Raw genomic sequence first — 15,026 nt, 5'->3', positions numbered from 1 at the left:
TATTATTATTTGTCATTTCATTTGGGGTCTGAGGTTTGTTTTTCATGGCAAGTGTGCACTTACATTTTGATCTAACTATAACAGGAGAAATTCAGGGTTTTTTGTTTTATTTTGTAAAACATAACTACACTTTAAGTAGGGTTTTTAAGAATTTCAGAGGTCTTTTAAAAATGCATTTAGGGGATATGACCAAAACGAACGACAACATCATATTAACTGTGTTTATTTCAGATGGGAATGCAAGAGTGTTTTACTGGTGGTTGTATTCATATTTTTGATGTGTGTGGTGTAGGTAGGTGGTGATTGATAATGCATCTACATCATGTTGTAGACTCCCACCTTATGACCTTCAGCTCTGTGCACTGGGTGCTGATCGTGGGGCATGGCATACCTAGGCGGGACATTAAACCTACCTAGCAGCTCACCACCACTGCACGAAGCCTTTTGTTGTTTGCAACAGTGGTTTGCTGTGGGCAAACAACCTCCTATGTAGCCAACCTCCATCTGTACATGCATTTTGAATGTTAGACCCAATTTTGGCACCACAAATTTGAACAAATCCTTCGTCAAATGGTGCCAAAATTATTAGTGTTCCAATCTTTCAGGCTCCACTCCCTTTGCCTCCTATTTTCAGATTTGCATATAAACTGGGGTCCCCAAGCTGCTTTACCTTAAAATACCAAAACAAAACATGATGATGTCTTTTGTGCAGATTTTTCAAAGGATGTCAAAGTTGTTAGCAAATTAAGCCTTTTGCGCCCTCCCGCCCCTCTTTTAACCTACGCCCACTTGATGGATCTGCAAAGAAACACCATTTCAAAAGTAAGGGAATATGGAAAGTGTCTGTTAAATTTCACATGTATCTATAAAAATAACACCACAGTCATTAACAAGTCAAAGATGTTTACTCCCCTCCCACCTTTAAATTTGCGATTCATTATCGGATCTGATTGAAATCTGAAAATCCTGCAATGCGCTTATCTTGCCAACTGCCAGCAGTATTTTATGCAGATTCATTAAACAGCACTACATTTATCAGTAATGTATCAACAATTAACCCCTTTTTACCCTTTTATCGGAGAATCGCACAAAACTCAAAATATTAAATATCAAAATATGCAACTTGCTTTTCCACCCACACCTTGCTGGATCTGCATGCATCATGAGATTTCTAAACTGGGCTTAACATGCTAATAGCCTGCCAACTTTCATGCAGAATCACTGAACACAACCAAAATTATTAAAACATCAAACTTTTTTTGGCCACTCTTAACTTTGCCTATATTTAATGAATTGGCACAAAAGTTGCCATACACACCGAAAACTAAGCAAGCAAAATGCATTCCACATTGCAAGCTGATTTGTGAAAGGATGCTAAAGTTATTACCCAAGGAATACTTTTTGGCCTCCAAACCCCCATTTTGAGTATGCCATGCTTGACCGATCCGCACAAATTTAACAAGTCTTGTTGATGGTTGTACGGAGAAACGCTGAGACACGCGTGACGTCATCGGAAGCTGCGAGCCCAGAGCCTGCGAGGCGAATTGACGGCCGCTACTCGTTGGATATCCCAAGCGGCCGATCTGAAGAGAGCCACAGAAGCTGGGAGTCTGACCACCAGCCGCTCTGTCCACCGCAAACGTGAGGAGTTGGCGAAGCCGCAATGCTGTATGCTTGGTGCCGGGTGGCCCAGAGTCAGCCTACTGGTCGCGGCGGCAGAGGTTGAAGGCAGAGGTGGGCACCGTTCGGGTGTCCTTATATCTCTCTGCGTCTCCCCACCCTCCTCCCTCAGGGGTCCTTGCAGAGGAGACCGTGACTACCAGCTCTGCCTGAGGACTGCAGGATGCTGCCTCCCCACCCCTCTCTCCAGGTGCCCGAGCCCCCCCTGCCACTGGAAAGGACCAAGCAGGCCACAGACTGCGCTACGGCCAGTCCCGAGACCGCGCAACGCATCACAAGGCAGCCCCTCAGCAGGTCACTAAGATGCAGACCTGTAGGCCTGGACTTTTAGCCAACAGGCCGCCCCTGCGGTCAGGCAGCGGACCCCAATGCAACGGAGGCATTGAGGAAGTCATTCTGGCTACAGTGGCCAGGCAGTAGGCTTGTGTTGGTGCAGCCTGCCAAAGTAAGAAAGCAGCAATCCGGGTCTCGGACAGGAGGGCCCCTGTCCACAAGATTCTGATCTGAAAGAGCCCATGTGGTTTGTGTTCACAGTGCCCTTCCCTGCGCGACCTATCCCCAAAGAAGATGTGTGCTGTGCATTCCAACACTTCGAGCTGCCAGCACTGGGAACCACACATCCAGAAAATAGTTAAAAGCCTACTGGGAGGCTCGGACGGCCCACCGGGTTCCCCAGAGCAACTGAGGAGAGGTATCCTACAGGAGAGGTCAACAGTGCCAAGGCAACGGAAGCGGCCACAGACTTCTTGTGGTGCGGCTTGTTGCACTTTTCTCTCTTTCTCCTTGTACCTCTTGTTCACCTTGCACATACGGTATTGCCGCCTTGATCGCTAATATACCTCTGATAGGACTGTACCGCAGCGCATCTCTTTTTTGGCCGGATTGTCATCTGAGCCCCTAGCCTCAGCCCCCCCAGACGAATTATCTGCTCATCGAAATATTTCACCGACACCTAAGGAAGCATCCACAACTGCTTACTGAAAGCATTGAAAAGGCACAATGACTGCCAAAAAACTGAGATCTGGCCGTCTACTCTCGAGGAGGTCTTGTTCCAAGGCCAAATCAAACCCTCTCCGCAACATGGGTGCAGTTGCCCTGGGACTAAAATGTAGAAATCAATTTTTTTCTCTCTGGGACAAAAAGAAGACTCCTACCGATCCCCCAGAGGCTAGACCCTTTGGCGGCAGGGTCATATCTCTGCTGGGAGAAGTACAGCATCCTAGTTTCAAAGAGTTAGCATGTATTAACATCTCTGATTAAGCTATTCGGGATTCCTTTGCATCCCTAGTATCCTCCTTCCATTCTGAGGCCCATGGTACCTACAAAGTTGCCTCACCGTCCCCCAGTGCCATCCTCCCTTCAGCCTGTATTTGCACCTGTTTTACCCCTTCAAGGGAGGACCCGCCTGGAGATGTGAAGGAAGCTCTCCCCAAAGTACTGACTTGGAAAATCGTTTGGACGACTTCACCCTTCCAGACCTCAACTTAGAATTTATAAAAGATATGGTCCTCAACAGGGAGAGAATATTCTCCAACCTTCTCCCCTGCCATTGTCCACGGGCTTGCAGCTCTTTACCAGTCTTCCTTCTAACCATCCCTCATTATGCTCACTTCTCTCAGTGACTCCTGACTGGAGCTTAAATGTCAATCTCCCAAGTAATCCCCCCAGAGGAAAATGTTCTTCTCTCCTTAGCCTAGAGAGACTTCTATCATCTACCTAAATCTGTTAGAACAATTTGTAAAGGGATCTGATTTTATCTTGGACACTGTTACAGCCATACTAAAAGAATAAATCACCAGCAAAGGAGGTAACTCTGAATTACTCACATTACGAGAAGAAGCTTCAGCACAGCCTTGTGTTGCAGAGAACATATGTACTCATCCCAGGATCGACTTCTGCTCCCAGGCTGGTAAGCCTCAGGTTAAGATACTACCCACAAACTCAGTTTCTATCAAGAGCCCTGTAGACTATCAGATTTGTATTGAGTGATTTTTCACCAGGAAAGAGCCCGAACTTTGATCTACAAAGTACTATACAGGAAATATTTCCAATTTTTAAAGCACGTCCAAAGGTAAACACCGTGATCGGAGAACCCTGTCTATCAATGCATAGGCCAATGCAAAAAAAGAAAAATCTCAAGAGGACCAAATAACTAAATCAAAGGCTCTCTAAAAAAAAAAAACAACAAAAAAAAGTCAGAGAAAGGTATGCTCCTCCAAGGCTCCCCCTGCGCCACTAGAACCTCTAACCCCGGAGGTTCCCATTCCACAACATCATACTGCAATCACTGAACCTCGAGTAATGGTCGCTCCTCTATGCTCCCCCTGTGAGCCAGACTTGGGTGGCTCAATCTTGAGCCAAAATATGCCTACATCAAAGTCAAGTATGCTACCTCTAAATCCCCTAGCACAACTGTTTGGGGCTCTAACATGGATCAAACATCCGGCCGGACTGGTCGCCACTCTCAAGAAGGGAGAAGAGTTGAAACTATGTGGACACTTTGGCTTTAGACTTTATGCTTCTGTTTGATACAGACCTTTTCTTAAATAGATCTCAACTTCTAAAGTGTTTTTTGGAGGTTGAGTCGCTTAGCCTAGTTGAAAGTAATGATTTAGACCTGGTATCTATGGAGGACTCTGATTCTGGCCCCAAAACAAGAGTGTTCTTTTACTCAAAATTGATAGTCAACAAAATGTTTAATAATTCTGAACAGCTACAATGTAAAGGTATTGATGTTGTCCCTGTTTTGACAAAGGTGGGGAGCATGCTAGCTGGTAAGACTTTACAGTATCCCCTTGAAGGTGCTAGGAAGCGCATGTCAATTCCCCTACCCCTAAGTAACCCCGACAACCACCTTAACGGTCATAAGGGTTTAAAAATCTCTCTAGGGAAATACAGCAGGGAAGTGTCACTTAGGGACATCCCGATGAGCCCACCCCAGGAATTAAGTGTCAACACCCACACTTGGAATTGGTTACCGGCTGCGTTAAGCACCTCCACCACAATATCTCGTCCAATAGCACCATCACAGTAGCAATGGGCTCATTATTGTAGCCTGCAACATTGCTGGCATAAACAATAAGGGGGAAAAATTTAGGTTTTGAACACTCTAAATACAGACATAATCTGCTTACAAGAAACTTGGTCCACTGGGGAGCTTGTGTGTGACAAGTATTATTAGTGCTGCTGTAACGTTACCCCCTCAAAGAGAGACCATGCTAAGGGTGGGATAGCCTGCTTGCTGACTAATAGGCTTCACTGGTGTTACGAATGTTACAGAGATCTCTGCAATTTGTTCCTGGCTATAATTTTATACAGTGTTGGTGAAGGGTCTGATGGAGCTCCTCTGGCGTTTGTAAACTCCTATATTCCCCCGGATCCCCCATGATAGCCTCTTAGCTAAGATATTCCTTTTTATCAATGAGTTTTGTGATAGGGAACCAGCGACTTTAATTATCATGGTTGGGGACTTAAACTGTAAAATCTCAAATCCAGCCCTCTTACAATTCTGGGATGAGGAAAAAGAGGAAGCATTTGGGATTCCCACTTGTGTCTTTCCCCATAAAATTAGAAGTGATAAGCGTGGAAAGCTTCTCCTTGAGCACCTGAAGAAGAGTGACTGTATCATAGCAAACGGTAGACTCCCCTCTGATTCTCCAGCCCTTTAAACGCGTACATTTTTGGGGGGTACTGCTATTCAAGATTATTTGGTATCCAGCAATCAGGCATTCACCTCGGTACAGGTCATAAAAGTGATAGAAACTGCACCTAGTGATCATAATACTCTGGTAGCTTCTATTAAGCTGAAAGTTCTCCGCGCTGATCCCTGGAGCTTGGAGGGGTCGAAATCAAAGATTAATATTAACACTGGCAGCACACATTGGTCCTTCGACAGGGTTAAGGGGTTGGATGGTATTTTAGAGACCACCCCAGGCAATCTTGAAAACTGGGCAGGTAACGTTTGGGAGAAATTCTCCAAGCTCATGCAGCAGCTAATTACAATCACCCATCAGAAGGCCCAGAGCAAGCATACGGTAAAGCCCTGCACCCTACCCTTACTGAACAAAGAAATCAATGTTGTTACCCGTAAACAATACAGGGAATACACTTTAGAAAGGCATACTCAGTTTGGCTTTTAAAAAGAAGAAGAAGGCATTTAAGAGCGCGTTTAAAAAGAGATATTACTGATAAAAGCTGCTTCCCTAACATCGATCCAGAATGTAACAGCCATTCAAGGCATTTCTGGTCACTGGTAGCGGATGGTTGTGGCACGAGAACTAGATCCCTTCCAACAGCCATCAATTAAACAAGCTGGTCCATTTTCATATCTGGTCTCTATGCATCCAATGGGAATACCGTGGAGCTTCCTCAAACTGGTGCCAACCCTTCACATACATACCCCACTATAAAAGAAATTGAGGATGTCATTAGAGGCATGCGTAGCTCAACTGCAATGGGTCCTGATGAAATCCCTATTTTAGCTACAAAACATGATATTCTTATCTGGAGTAAAATCCTGTCCCAGGTTGTTCAGTGCCGCTATGAAACCAGAAAAATTCCTCCGTGCCACGCTGTGGAAAAAGCTCTCAAGATTAGGCATGTCTAGTATTCTCTTTGATCTGGTGATTGTCCTCCATTTCTCCACCTGGTGTAGGGTACTGTTAGGGGGAGACAGAAGCTTGTCCCATGAAATTCCAACTTAGAGTGGTTTAAAACAAGGTTGCATGTTGGCCACGTTGCTGTTTTCCTTGTACATCTCTGACTTACCCACCCACTTATATCGGAGCGAGGGTTTCACCCCCATATTGGGAGGAAGACCAATACCCTGTTTGCTCTACGCCGATGATATAGTCATACTGGATTGCACCCCAAAAGGGCTAAACAACCGCCTTCAAGCCCTCAGACAATTCACAGAAGCCCATTTCCTAAAAATAATTTGCTCTAAAAGCAAAATCTTGGGTTTTCATGGCAAAAAAAAAGGTTTAAATACAACAGTTTCTGCTGGTCATTTGGAGCTCAGAAACCTGAAAGGGTAAATTCATATACTTTTTTGGGTAAAACTGTTTGCGGGAACCTCAGGGACAGGCCACACGTAGAACATAACCAAAACAAGTCTCTATCCTAAGCTACTCGATAGAACGCCCTCTATAGGGCCAACTTGTTTGAAATGTCTTTCAAACACCTCTTAGAGGTATAACAGGCAAAGATACCTCCGGCTTTACTTTATGGCCCAGAACATGTTGAAGTTTCTAAATGGGGTTTTCTTGATAAACTAGAGGGCCACGTCTTAAGGAATCTTATATCCGCAAACCCTGCCCTCTCAGCAGCAACCTTAAGGCTGAGAAGGGCTGGGAAGTAGATTTCTGGATCTTGCCCTGGTCCTGTTCAGACGCCGCATTGTAATGGCTTGGAAGTCCCAGACGGGGCCACGGTTTAAGGACTGGAGGAATGATGTCTCAAGATGGGCCCAGGCTGAACAGAAGGTGCTGCAGGGAGAGGAGGCGAGGGGGACACGGACAAGACCGTGGCTCCACTGTGGACAGAAATAATGGAGGCTTGGGAGGCCCGGAGGCGGGGGAAGGAGGGGACAGTAGAACATGGGGAGGCAGAGACGATAATGGAGGAGGACTGAGGGGGTGGGAGACTGGGAGGGTGGGGGATGAGAGGGATGGACAGCACGGAGAATAAGCCGGGGTTACCACCCCCTCCCCCGAGGCTGTAGCCAACTCGTGGTGCGGGGTGAGGGACGCTATAGTGTATAGATAATAGAGCTAGCCATGGTAGAGGGATGGAGCCCCCACCTGTGCAATGGGATAGACCCTATGCACGACAAAGAGGAGGGAAGACGCCGGAGGGGACTTCATCGCCAGAGTGCATTCGATACAATAGAAGGACCTGACCCCAATATGCCATATGATATAATAACCTGCGCATAGTTGGATTCATTCGTTGTTTTCTTTGATTGTTTATTATCTTTTTTATCCTCTGCCTTCAATAATTGTCTTATCTCTCATCACCCAGCTGATTGTAAATACACCTGTAACTATGGCTATTACGATTTCATGAAAATACAATAAACAAAGTTTTAAAAAAAAAAAGGCTTGAGAAGGGCTTGCGAAGCGCATTTATTCAAGGGCTGGCCGGGGTCGTACGCTGGGTGGTTAGCCTGATGACTTATGGTGATGATTCTTTAAGGTCATTGTTAAAAAAAGAAATTCTGACCGGCAGCAGAATGAAATACACCATTGGCAGGAATTTTACATATGCCACAGATCTTTTACAGTTAGATCCAACATCCATTCCCACACTTCCTCTGTTACATCTAAAATCCATAATTAGGCAAGTAACTTCGCCCGCAAGCCTCCGCCTGGATAAAAAGGCCTGTGCACACAGGCAGAGATTCCAATCTGCAATTGATACTATACGATTGAAGGAAATGCAGCCCTACCTCAGCTGGAACCTACCTCATGGGGTTAGGAGATTCTGGCTCCTACTGCAACATGGGCTGTGCCCTCTCAATACATTGCGGGCTAGATGGTATGGGTCCTCAGTTACTTGATCACCATTTTGACAGAGATTACAAGACCTGAATCATGTTGTTTTCATATGCCCGGCCTTGCTGCTATGCCGTCGTAGATGGTTACGTTCTATTTGTCTCAAACTCTCCCAACGCACGGCTTCAGAATTATTACAGGCCTTTTCTGCTCCCCCAAGCAAAATGTTCTGCTATGGAATTTTTAACTTTTTAAAATGCTTTTTATCTTTGTAATAACTTATTTATCAAATTCGTTTTTCTTTTAAAATGGGAAATATAAATTCTCTATGCAGGTTTTGGTTTTCTACTTTTATGGGTTTTTTATATGGATCCATGGGAGTTCCGTATCATAAATAAAATAAACTTGAACTTAACAAGCATTTACAATCCAATAGGTCTTGCATTTGCGAGAGTTCAAGCTATTGGCGTTGTAAATGACTGTCTTATTTATGCATTTTGGTTTTGAGTGTAGGGGATGTATGTGGTGCGGAGTGGAAATATGTAGTTTGTTTTGAAATTATACATAGTGGAATTGTGTGCCTTGTGTAATTACAGGTCTAAAATGCTTATACATTCAATCCCCTCTTCAAGCCAGCACTAAAGGGTCGGGCCACCAGAATGCAGGGTATTATTTCAACGTCACTACTTATCACACTATGTTCACTTGCTCTCACCACTTGTTTCTGGCCCTTTCTTCCTGTGAACTGGCAGAGCACATTTGTTATGTGCGTTGCCAATGGGACACTGACATTTTGTCATTGGCTGATGATGTTGCCAAGACTGTGGTGGACAGGTTTTCTTAACTGACTCTTCAGAAGAATGAGCGCATAGCAGATATTAATAGAATTGCTATTGCCCACGTTCTGTCTGTTTAAGCAGCTCCTGGAATGATCCCGAGGATGTTTTGATTGTCAGTGAGCTATGGAGTCACATAAGCCACATTTCCTATTAAACTCTAAACAGATGCAATAAGAAGTGGTATGCCTTAACGTTTTTTATTCACACCTCCCAACTATAAGACGCAATTTCTTTAACGGCATGGGCAAGTTAGTGATGTTGTTTATGCCTGATCCTTGAGTGGGCGTCATTCAATAGCTATCCCGCCGTCTGGTAGTTTTCAGACAGTACCGCATTTACAGAAATAGTGGTAGGGGCAGTGGATGGTAGCAAGTAGGCTAGACTGTGTGTCACGTCACGTTCTTTCCATAGGACGCAGTGCTGCCTGCTGCCAGGATCTGCTTGCACTGGTTTAGGCCGTTCCTCTCCTGCTCCAGTCTTGTGCGTAATTGACATCGCTGCAGCACTTGTTTACCATATTCTGCCCAAGATTCAGAAGAAAATTGCTGAGGTGGCATCGCAATTGAACAATAAGAACTTAAGAGTGTAATACATTGTTTAAGAACAAAGTGACTGGACTGAGATAATATACGTAGAAGGTTTTGAAATGTGTAAATAATGCTCACCCCAGGGGCTTTTCTATTAACTGATGGCAGAATTACTGATGTCTGAATAACAGTATCTTTATTCGTATATCACTCTCCGTCTGTCATCTTATAAATCTTAATATAATCAGGTTTCATTAACCTCAATTTAACAAGCCCAGCACTGCCTTCAGACACCTTGACTTCTGTTAGTTTGCAAGGCCCTACTGTTTTCGTGGTCGCTTATGTTAATCGGTGTCAATGTCTTTAACAAATAAACAGGGTAACCCAATATTCCCCACAACTGGGTAATCTAAACTGTAAAGCACACAATGTTCATGGAGGAATTATTTGCATACAAATATTTCTTCAATATTAAATACTATTAATGTTGTAATTAACCATAGACCAAATTCCATAAACTAATACATTTTCAAACAGTGTGTAATTTGTTTCTGGGAAAATGTAGAATTTGTATATATTCACTAATAATATATCCATTACTATAGGAAAGCAACATAGGGATTTTATTCTGTTCTTACACAAATGCAATGGTGACCCCTCTAGTCCACAATCCCTTTACATCCAAGGGACAGAAGGAGAGCACCAACCCTACTGACTCTCCAACCACAAAAGGTTTGAGTCCTAGATGTAGTCTTTCAAACAAGGGACTCCAGCAGCTGGTGCAAAGATCTGCGTCATTGAGAGTATAAGGTCGATGTTTCGGTCTCCCAAGGTTCAAACCCTTGATGAGACCATCATCAGGACAATGTGCATTAAATCACAATAATTGTTGCTTCCAAGATCAACTTCCTAGAACAGCACTGCTTAATTGTTTTCATCCAGCACATTAAACATTAGTAAGTTACTCCAGTGTAAAGAAAGGATGATGTAATTTCACCATAGATACGTAAGCTCCCACCGGGCTCGAATCAATCATATTGAATATATAAAAGTTCTTCCTTTTCCCAGAAACAAGTTACCCGCTGTTTGAAGATTTATTCATTTTTTTGGAATTTGATCAATGGCACATATTCCTCTAGGGCAGCCGGAGGAGAGCAGTGAGCTGCAGGCTCAGGATAACGCTGCAAATTAAATATATATCCAGATGAGAGACCTGAATGCGAGCCATAGAGGCAACAAGTCTCACTCCGTCAATCGGTCCTCTAGTCACTCACGGTCAGCCGAGAGTGGAGCACAGCTGCTGCAGCCTGCGCCATACCAGCGCCTGAGGACAGCAGTGAACTTAGACTCAGGCTGACGAAGTAAAATTAAATATATTTTCAAGAAACAGGTCAGGAAGTGGTAAGGTAGCAGGGGCAGATGGAACTGGGTGAATGAATCACAGCCGTGGAGGTGGGAGGTAAAAGGAGGGACAACCAACATCAGGCAGTGCTTGCAGCCAGAGGAGAGAGCGCAGCTATTATTGATCTGCTAATTGAAGTTCTTTGACTTTGAAGTTGCATAAATAAAAGTAAACAGGTACCCTGAGGGGAGCGGGGAGCAGTTTTGAAAGCACAGCAAATGTGAGGAGACAAAAATCATAGCCCTGTTTACAGAAACAGAAGTGGGAGCAGCGATGAGGGTGTTTGGTACATCCTGATTTACAGCCCTGTTTACAGAAACAGTGTTACAACTGAGCTAAGCTGAGAGCAAGAATGCTCTGCAAATGTAAAGGGAAGCTTTGCCGAATGAGAGCAGGAAACCAAGGGAAAAAAAGTCCCCCAGAGAACAGGTTAACACAACAAAGCGTACTTATATAGTAGTTAGTCCCTGCTCCCAAAGAGAAAAAGGAGGAACAAAGAGGCAAGACTGAACACTAGCAAGCAAGGATTTATACATGACACTGTAAGAAACAAATGAAATGGCTTTAAGCCCACAGAAAAAGTAAACAAAAGTATACGAGAGGACATGCGCTTATGCTCTACCTAAAAATACTAAAACTAAGCAGCAAAAGTGAGCATAATATGTGAAGTGTCTGCCAAATATCATGCAAATTTGTCACTGTACTAAAGTTGTGAGTAAATCAATAAACACTTTTTAAGCTGTCCAGGTATCTCTACGATTTAATCCTTCGAAGCCTGTCCAAAACATATTACAACAAGAATTACTACAAAGTGAATTAAACAAAAATCAAGTAAAAACACTACTCTCAGAACATCTCTAGTTTCATGCCACGTTTAATATAATTCCATTCAGTGGTTGCTATAGCAGTGAACAAGTTTTCCTAAGGGAGCTGAAATTGGCAACACCCTTGTTGTGAACCCTCACGCCCTTTATTATCCTCCTCTAGTTGGATATGAAACTTGACATGTAACATCTAACTCAGATTCTCTTTTTTTGGGTAAGGTTCATGCAGATTTGACAAGTGGAACCAAATTTAGAAAAATAACAACAACAAAAAAATCACATTTTCAATGGAAACTCAGACATAACCAGAAGTAACGAGTGGCTCCTGTAATACATATACGTGTTTTCATTTTGACCCCATTTAACACATTACACATTTTTCTTAAAGTGTACATGCACATAATAACGTAACATTGATCCTTTAAAATGTGTGCAGATTGATCAAGAGGAACAGTAGTTACAGGAATCCCAAAGTTGAATGTCTCTTTCATAACTGCTCAAAAAAGTTGGTTCATGGCTACAGTGAACACCTTTTTTGTATATAATCAGCAGAAACACAAATATATGAGGTGTTTGACATATGTGCGTGAAGGAGTGGGACAAGAAGGCCATCTGCTGACCTGGAGGAGAAGAGGGAACACTTTAAAAACTCCAAGATATGAATGTAGTACATCACATGAAACATTCTAATTTCCATGGTGGTGGCTTGGTGGGAGGGTAAGAGGAAAGAAATGAAGATTAAAAGCTATAGATTGCATCTTATTCTTTCACTACTACAGGTTTGAAACTCACACAATAAACTAATATTGCAATTAGGATTTCAAGTTTGGTGAGTGGGGAGAAGTTTAGAAAGAGTTTTGTGTTTTGCAGTCAGGTTGGTGAAAAGTAGAAAGGTTTACACACAAGGGTACATGTATTCAATTCTAAGCCAGTCTGGCTAATTTCTGTACAGGTGTGTATTAAACACACTCACAATCTTTATACACAATTAAGAGATGTGTGTGCATAGAGAGATCAGAGAGACTGTGACAATCGATGCAAGCCTCTATATTACAATCACGGATGTTTGATTTGTACCCTGGTGCTGACAAATGGATAGCTGTTATTTGTCGAACATGACATTAGGCCATACCCTCCTTGATTTGTTGAGCACCACATTTATATAGATTTTGTGCTTGTTGGCATGCACCACCAATTTTGGCTTTTCAGTCTCATCTGCCTATATCCAGTGCATACCTACAGATTGCCCTCTATTGCTCCTAGATAGACTTAAATAACTTTTAGCTATGCATGTGTTTATCCTGTGCAGGGGGCTACTCCCCATATGTCTCTGACAGACTCTTTTGTGTCTCGCTCCTGGGCGGGCTCCATAGGGAATTTATCATGGATACCTGCTATATGCCGTGGGCAAATCCTCAATTATTCCTCAACTGCCCCAAACGAGCATTTACAATAGCTGCTCCTCTTCTGTGCAGACCTATGGGTTACTTCTTTTTACTCCTGGATGGGGCTCAGATCACTAATGATGGTTGTTTACAGTGTATGCATACAGGTCGCTGGCTTGTCAAACTGGGAGGATTATCCAGAAGATCTACCAGGACTGTCTTATCCATTGCACGCTGGGGACCCCTTCTCTGTCGCTCAGTCAAAGATTCTATAGAGACCGATTCAATCAAGCACACAATAAATTAATCTAGAGTGCATTCTTCCTACCTCCTTACTCTTCTTTTTGCCATTGCAAGCCTAGTTGCAGCGTCATAAAACAGGATAAACTAACATGTTTGTCACAATACTGCAAAGTTTCTCACAAAATGAATTTCAACACTACTGCAACCATCTAAGCATGCCATCACATATATTAACAGAAGACCACAACATAGTTCTCCAAAGTCCAAGTTATCAATAGATCTCATAAAATTAATAAGAGTATGGTATTTCAGAATTTTTGCACATTTCCTCAATATAATACTTCTATTCCGTCATCCACACCAGAACAAGCCACTGCAGAAGGTATACCCTGAGATGTAGTCCCCTGTATCTGGACCTGCTGAATTTAGAGATTCCCAAAAATACAGTAGCCCCCTACAATGCTGAAACAAGCAGGACATGAACGGGATCTCTGAATTAACTTTAAAAAAAACTGGGTTGGGCACATTTTCTTCAGTGACATTTCATCTCCCGGACTATATCAAAATATTTAGTAAGTGTTGTACACCCCAAGAAATCCATCATGAACCTGTTCAGTCAAGAATTTATGCTAAAATGTAATCTATGGATTTTTGCATACATGTTCTGAAGCATGGATATTTGTATTCTACTTCTACCCACAGAAACATGACATCTGGGAAAAGTGGGCATGCACCATTATTGTTCTTGAGCTCATAAATGTAGGAATATGAGACGTGCACTTTTTTTTACTTGCAGTACGCTCTCAAACAGCACTATTAACAAGACAAGAGAGGCAAATAATATGATTAACAATTTAGGTGCTCCTCCTCACAGAGCTCAATACCAGGCCTTTATCTAACACAGTATAGTAATAGGAATTTGCACACTTGTGGAAAACGGTGTGAGGGAACACTTTTTGCTCATGATCAGTAGTCAGGGGCAATACTCAAAAAGTGGTCACTATTTTATCATGACATAAATACAACTTCTGAAAGGCTAATGTCTCATTGTTGTCTCCCCAACACAGAAAAAAAAAAACTGATCGAGGGTTCAAAATATTTCTATGGGGTTCCCAAGTGAGGGTGGAGAGGTTTTTATAGAGGCTTCTACTGCATTGTGATTGGGCATCTTAAAAAAAAGTGTCTGAAATATTTTGGGGGTTTTCATTTATTTTTTTTAACACACAATATCTAGTTGTTATCTATAAACAACGCCTTCTCGTCTAACTGGGAATGGACACAAAGACAGATGTTTCTTAAAGAGGTTACTAAAAATGTTTCTGAAAACGTTTTCTAAGAGAGGTTACTTAGTAACCAATAAGAAAGCTCCTGTTGGTCATTACCTAGTTATCTCAACAGCTCTATAAACCAACTGTCGGTTCTATACAAAAAAAAAAAAAAAGAGGATAGAGGGGTCCCACTGAGAGAGAAAGGAACACATAAGAGCGACCTCAGACTTTGCGGAAGCTCAACACCTCACCCCATACCACCTTCCCTTTGCTGTTCCCTCATGCACCCATCTTAAATACCTTCTTCAACTCCCTTGCTCCACGAAGAGATTCTGGTCCAACGCTAAACAGACATTTTCTAGCT

General features: G+C 42.9%; 1 protein-coding gene across 7 annotated transcripts in view; it reads right to left on the bottom strand.

Annotated features, from left to right (window-relative positions):
• The window catches only part of LOC138295844 (zinc finger protein 544-like), a 374,158-nt gene that overhangs the window by 296,324 nt on the left and 62,808 nt on the right, over nt 1–15,026 (bottom strand). The window lies entirely within an intron of this gene.

The sequence above is a fragment of the Pleurodeles waltl genome, chromosome 5, assembly GCF_031143425.1.
Source record: "Pleurodeles waltl isolate 20211129_DDA chromosome 5, aPleWal1.hap1.20221129, whole genome shotgun sequence".
NCBI classification, from domain to species: domain Eukaryota; kingdom Metazoa; phylum Chordata; class Amphibia; order Caudata; family Salamandridae; genus Pleurodeles; species Pleurodeles waltl.
This window is presented reverse-complemented; position numbering and strand designations above follow the sequence as displayed.